The following is a 7,397-nucleotide window of genomic DNA, read 5'->3' as shown; positions in this document are numbered from 1 at the left end:
GAAAGGGTAATGAGTTATTCTTTAGGCAAAACCAAATATGAGATCAGAAACTTTTTTGTTTAAACCTCAAGGTTTTTTCAAAAAATTTATGAATTTAAAACTTGAATTTTAACTTCCTTTGAACCTCAAGGGTTTTCCAAAAAATTACTATAAAGAGGGTAACTTTTCATTCGAGGTTCCCATTATCCTTTAGGATTAACATTGATCAAGATTGAGAACAAAATTCCCCTAGTTTGATAGGAAACACTGCATTGAAGATAATTGAACACAGTTTAAAAAAAAATACCCCTTAGTGTAAGGGGAAAAACTACATGCTATAGAAAAAAAAAAAGAAGTGCTCCTTGTTATGAATGTGTGAAATATTTGATTATCACAAATGCAATAAGGATTTAACTTTTTTATATTGAAGATGTTGAGTCAAGCTCAAGAGAATAAAATATTTCCTTTTGAGATTCATCGTAGAATCTACCCTTCTCCCTTTTACTTCACTTGGGGAAGCAAACATTTTCAGATCATTCGTAGATAAGATACTCGTGACTTCTGAGTCTTTACTTGGTTTAAACTGGGTGCTGAGACTTGGTCATTCAGACTTTTGATGTTTCGGTTTGGACTGTCTTTTAGCTTTTCAACTCAACGGATATTTTCTTTTGGTTTTTGATTGCTCTAATTTTTGCCTAAATTACCTTTTCAGGTTTTCAATATTGCGAACATGCTTTAACTTTTGCCTAGATCGCCTTTTTAGGTTTTCGATCTAGCGAGCTTACAATTTTTTTTTAATTGTTGCCAAGACCGTCTTTTCGGATTTTCAACCTTGTGAGCTTGCCTTAATTTTTGCTTAAGTTGCCCTTGCAGATTTTTAACCTAGTAGGCCCCATTTTTATTTTTCTTCCCTTTTGAACTTCTAGAGTTACTATCTGATCATGCTTTGCTACCTTCTTTGACTTTTTCGCATGGTACTTAGGAGGACTTTCATGGGTAAACTTAGGACTGGGCATAAAAAGAAATGAATTTTGAGGTTCAAAAACCCGAGTGCCCCTTGTGTGGCAATTTGTTTAAATTGTTTTCTTTTTTTCCCCATTTTGACAATATTTCTTTTCTTTTTAATTTTTTATTTATTTTTTTGTGGAGGAATATATATTTTTTTATTTTGATGTGATCGGGCCTAAATTAACTTTTCAAGTTGCCTACGTATCCCAGAATTTTGGGATCAGACCAAAACGTAGTTCGAAACTTTGCCTCCCATAGGTTGGGCAATCAGGTTGAATAAGAAAAAAGGTATTTTATTTTATTTTATTTTTTTGAAAAAGGCTGCAAAGGGTTGAGAAAAGAGATAGTGAATTGGGTAATAGGAAATTGATTGGACCAAAGATGGCCTCCTTAGATGTAATATCTTTTGATTTGGTCAACGTTGGTTGGTTCTGGTAATTCAACTTCATCATGGTCTTGAAGTCTGATAGCTTTTCGAGACAATATTTCTTGGATGATGAAATGACCACTCCCAATTAGGTTTGAACTTTCCTCTAGGGTCAAAGATAGGTTCCCGATTCTCTTTGAGTACTAAATCCCCGACTTGCAAGTGACAGGCCTTGATCTTCTTGTCAAATCCATGGGCGACTCTTCTTTGATAAGTCTGCACATGGTACAGAGCTTGTAGGTTGTTTTCTTCAATCAGGTTCAATTCTTTGTACTGATGACAGACCCAGTCTGTTTCTAACAATTAACTCCCTATTAAGACTTTGATATACGAGTTCTCCATTTCAACTGCCAAGACTGCTTCCATACGATACACTAGAGAGTAGGGAGTAGTTCCAGTGGAAGATTTTATTGAAGTATGATATGCCCACAGTGTGAATGGTAGCTTCTTTGACCAATCCCGGTGTGATTGACGCATTTTCTTGATGATTGTTTGTAGACTCTTATTTAAGTATTTTAACTGCTGCATTGGTCTGAGGACGGTAGGGAGATGATTTGTAATGCCAGATCTTGAACAGAGTGATAATCTCAACTTTAAAGTATGACCCATTATCAAAGATCAATTCTGCTTCAACTATTTTATTAGTTTGAGAATGGTAATTTATTCTGGGAGCTCTACCATGTTGAGAAGTCCAGCAATGATACATTTTGTAACATCTTTTTTGATCGCATTGGTATTTGCATTTTATCAAGCTAATATCTATTCCATGTTAACACCCAAGCTTGCACCTAACATATCCTCATAGGACCACGCGAACAAGCCTTTTGAAATTTCTGAGTAAATTCATTATCCCTTCGTGTTCCTTTAGAGATAGGATGGTTTCTATTTGAATTTCTTGGGAATTATTTTTTTGTTCCGAGGTCAATGACCTTTGCTTTCTCGATTGAAAGTTGAGCCCAACCATTATCTTCTTGTTCAAGAAAGAAATATATCCTTGAATCTAGATTATTAGTTAATTCGTTAATGCGCTCGAGGTATTCAAAAATTTCCTTTACCTAAGCAAATTTAAATGGGACGACAGACACCTCTACAGACTTGACAAATTAACTCGACTCAACATAAAAAAGAGTACTTGATCTAAAGAAAACATGACATTGATGAATTGAAATTGGACTCGAGCTAACTCAAATGACTCATGAAAACTCAAGATAAGTACTCACAACGGGCTTGACTATAGACTGAGAACTCGAGATATTATTTCCAACCAGTAGGACTGAGGCATTGTGATCTTTAGGGAACAACTGGGAAATGTTGAGATATTCTAAGGGTTTTTCTGACGATTGACATTTTATTCAAACTGACCCGACTTATGACCTTAGTTAGGCGATGGGTGATTAAGCTTAGGCACAATGATAACCTTGAGATCTTATCGAAAGTGAATTTAATCAATTTCAGTGTTACCCCTTTGATAACATTTTAAATGAACCCTAAGATTTTATTGAATTATGTGCACCAATCCATTAAACAATTCATTTATGCAATTATTATTTGAAAAGGAAAATAATTTTATTGTAATCTTAAAAATTATTGACAAATAATGTTTTCATTGAATAAAAACTTTCACAAATCTAATTATTATTTTGCAAGTCATTTTCTTTTTAGAAAAATACATTTTAGTAATTTTCCAAGGTCTATGCAAAAGATAGATTTTTTGTAAAAATCATTTTTTCTTTAGAAAAACATATTTCAGAAAATTTTCAAGGTCCATTAAAAAATATATCTTTGTAAGTCATTTTCTTTCTTCTTTTTTTTTTTGGAAAAATATTTTTCTTTTTTTGAAATGGGTTGGGACCTTAATTAGAATAATGTTTGAATACCAATTTGATTTGAATGGTCCAACCCATCATGATTGTTGGACCGAGATGGACTGGGCCATTATGGATCATTATCACATTTAAAATGAATTCTTTATTGGGTTGGTGCACCCATTGATATAATAGCTTTGAATCAAGTTAAATAAAAAGCTTGGTTATCTTGAGGACAAAACTGTAACTTCCTAATCTCAACAATTTATAATATCCTTTTCTGAAAAGCAACCCAGGAATACCTAGGATAAGTTCGAGTCGTGACCTATAGGGTGGTTTCTAAACTCTAGGTTTACTACATGTAATGCAATTTATCTGGTCACTTTTGACCAAGTGTACCTATATACCTCTCGAACGTACTCAACTAGACGGTACGTTGTGACTTGATTTGATATACCGTATAGGTGATAATTTAAGACTCTCACCCAAATCTCTAAAGTTAAAAGTAGCCAGTTTAATCCCCAATTAAGAGGTGGCGCACGAGCAAGGGCACTCTTAAGTCACATCTCTTCTAGAATAGACGTAGTCTATTCCCCATGTACCATACTACATCGGGGCAGGATCTCGCTTAGGCGCTGATTTTAACCAAGAAATGCAGTTGGTGAACTTAGATTAACTTTGCTTAGGGTTGGCAATCGAGACATGTGACTTTGCGACTTACAATAGGACAAAGGCTCAGGTCACTCGAGCATGGGTGCATTGATATACCTTCAATGTCACCTGATCGAACGGTACTGATGTCCCAGTTTTATATACCATAAAGGTACGTGACTGGAGTTGTGGTTTTCATGCATGATGTCGCATCTCACGAGGAGACCGGGCCACACACTAATGTCACGTTGGCTATAAGGGACATGCAAGCGTGCAATGCAGCAATATAAATGTGCTAGTGGTATGTACAAAGTAGGGTGTGGTGTGCTATAGACATCCCATTTTTGCACTCGCCTGATTAGTCAACTCGTCAACCTGATTGGAACGGTTCCCAATGATGGATGATTATTCTAATGCTCTATTTTGTTACTAGATATGTTTCAAAAATTCGGATGAGGTATCTCAAACTAGCAAAACTGTAGAAACCGCGCTATGCTAGAAAAATATAATCGCAAAACATAAAAATCATCATCTTGCCGAGAAAAAGAAGCTTTGCGATAAAAATAACTAAAAAATGATCAAATTATCAAAATACCCCTAACATCAAAACATCCTTAGAGCCCACATTACGCTTAGGAAAATCCTTTCGAATACATAAAATAACAAATTGAAATTAAATAAACCATTCTGCCAATTTTCGTCAAATTCGATAAAATTATGACAATGCCCCTCATAAAGTTCACAATTGTTTCATGCAAAAAAATTCATAAATGACACAAATCGATTTCAAAACACCCCAAAAATTGAAAAACGACTTGAAACACAAAAGTTCTCTTTAGGGGCAAAACGATAATTTTTAATTGAAAAAAATTTTAAAATTTGAAATTAATAAATAAAATATTAATTAACGTAAAGTGAAACCTTAATAAAATTAATTTAAAAATCTGAACCAAGAAAATTAATCAAGCAAGCCATCAGGCAAAATTGTTGATGGTTGCCAATTTATTTAAGTAGAGTCCCCTGATATTTATTAAAAGACCCCTCCATCTAGGGCCTAAAGAATTAAAATATAATTAAGGGGGATTCTCCAAAAATTAAAAATATATTCTTTCATTGTACGTAAGAATTAAAATCCTAATCTAAAGAAACTTAGTCAATCAAATAAGACTTAAGTCAAAATCCTAATTAAACCCTAATTCACCTTATCTAAAAGAAACCTAATTAAACACCAACTCTTCCAAAAAAATCTATAAATAGGAACCTCCACAACCCAATCTCGTAAGTCAAAATAAAACCTAGAAAAAGTAGATCAAAAAGTCTCCCTAACCTTCTCCAAACCCTAATTTTGAAGTCTTAATTCCCCACCTATCATCAAAACCCCAGCTTTTACTTAAAAAAACACCCATAAACTTTTAAAAAATATCCAGAAACCCTTCAAAAAAATACAGAAAATACTCAGATCAACTTGGAGATCAGAAGCAGATCCAGTGACGGAAACAAAGCAAGGAATCTCATACGAGGAGTCTTTCTGTCAATTCTGAGAGAACAAATCGTTGCAATCATCTAGGTATACTTCTTATTTTTATTTATTGATTTTAGGTCTTAACAATGTAATCTTTTTTGGAAAATAGTAGAGACCGACGTTTGCCGGGCGGGGTTGGTGCCTAACACCTTCCAACCCCGTAACGTGATCCCTGGACCTGTTCTCTTTGTAGATTAGCATTTTATCTGTTAGAATCAATAGTTGGTTCTTAGACCATAATAACTAGGTGGCGACTCCTAATCACCCAAACCACAAAAATCAAAAGTAGATCCTCACACCCCGCGAATCGAGGACTCTTTTATGTGCTCTGGGCATTTTCCGAATGAATGGGGACTCGTGGCCAGATCAAACCATCAACATATGGATATCAAATAAATATTGATCAATAAATACAAGAACATCAAAAACATCCGGTTTGAGATCAAAGCATGCATATCGTAGACTTATATCAATTAGATCAAGGCATATTAGATAGGCAATCAATCAGGGTAGTGAAAAAGAGTAACAATGATCAATTAATCAAGATAGCACAATAACAATATCAATCATTGAGACAGGCACACAAAAAAATTGATTTTTTAAAGTCTTCTTCTTTTAATGAATTAAAACAAAATGACTTTTTTTTATGGTCCAATCAAGAATTGCTTTGAGCGACCCAAAACAAATTGAGATTTTACCGAACATTGAATGGGGATAGATTGATAGTTGTAGAGATAAGGAGCGATGAACCTTTTTTTTTTTTTTTGATAGTTTTTTTTAGTTTTATTTTTAATGAAAAAAATAATTTTATAATCCAATCAAAGATCACTTTGGGCAAGGACCAAACTCACTTGACTAACACAATAAGATTTCAAAATTTCGCTAAGGGTAAACCAATGTGTTTCACCATCCAATGCCACGACCTTCTAGATTTAATTGAAAATTTTGGATCTAAAAGTGAAATTCACATTTTTTTTTTACTTTGATCCGATGTTTTGAAAATGAGTAGCTATGAAATCAAACTTAAAATTAAAATTTGAAATGAAAATTAATTTTTAAAAATTTTCTTGAATTTTTTTTTTAAGTTCATAGAATTTCATCCGCCATAAGCACGTGACATTGGATCACCTTTTTGGGTGTCACGTGGCGAGGTCAATGACCCTTACTAAGGAAGAAACCTTATTAAGCTAGTAAGACTAGCTCATTCATTTTTTTTTATAAAACAAAACTTATTATGTTGCTGCCAGCAACACTCACGATTATACTTTTTATTATTATGTTGCTGTCAACATGCAACATGTTGCCAACAACACAACACTACAACTCACTAATTTTTTTTTTCTTATTTATGTGTTGCTGCCAGCACCCCAACTCTCACAACATTTTTTCATATAAAAAAATCTCTTTAGTTGTCGTCAGCACACATGCATACGTTTCGGAGCATCATTGTGTCCTTATAGACTTGGTTTATTGTTTTCCGTATTCAATTTTCTCATTGGAGATTGTGGGTCCAATACACATCAATCATCGAACACCTTAGCTTCCATTCTACAGCAGACTTTGTCCTTAGTTTTTTTTTTATAAAAAAATTAAATTCTTCACAATCCATCCCCTTAAAATCAATGATAAAAGAGCGTAAAAAACCAGATCAAAATTCGATTTTTCAAGATAAAAGAATGTGAAAACCCCTTAAAATCAGATCAAAATTTGATATTTCATGTTCATCAAATCCAACCCCCTTAAAATCAATGAATAATCCTTAAAACCTTCTTTACTAGCAGCAACAAAAGTCAATGATCTCTGCAAAGAAGGCGAAATCGAAGATGGAGATCTTTCAGATTGAAGAATATAAGTCAAGGGTTTTCCACCAGTAGATCTACGAGCAACAACGAAGATCTTATAGGCTGTTTTATCAAGACTTCTTCAGAGATTTTTTTTTTGTGTGTGGCTGTTACTGTTTCTCTCTTCGATTGAATCGAAAGGAAAAAAAAAATAATGGTAAGAT

Source organism: Akebia trifoliata, chromosome 11, assembly GCF_017979445.1.
Source record: "Akebia trifoliata isolate Shusen 1 chromosome 11, ASM1797944v1, whole genome shotgun sequence".
Classification (NCBI taxonomy): domain Eukaryota; kingdom Viridiplantae; phylum Streptophyta; class Magnoliopsida; order Ranunculales; family Lardizabalaceae; genus Akebia; species Akebia trifoliata.
The sequence above is the reverse complement of the archived record's forward strand: the minus strand, read 5'-3'. Positions refer to the sequence as shown.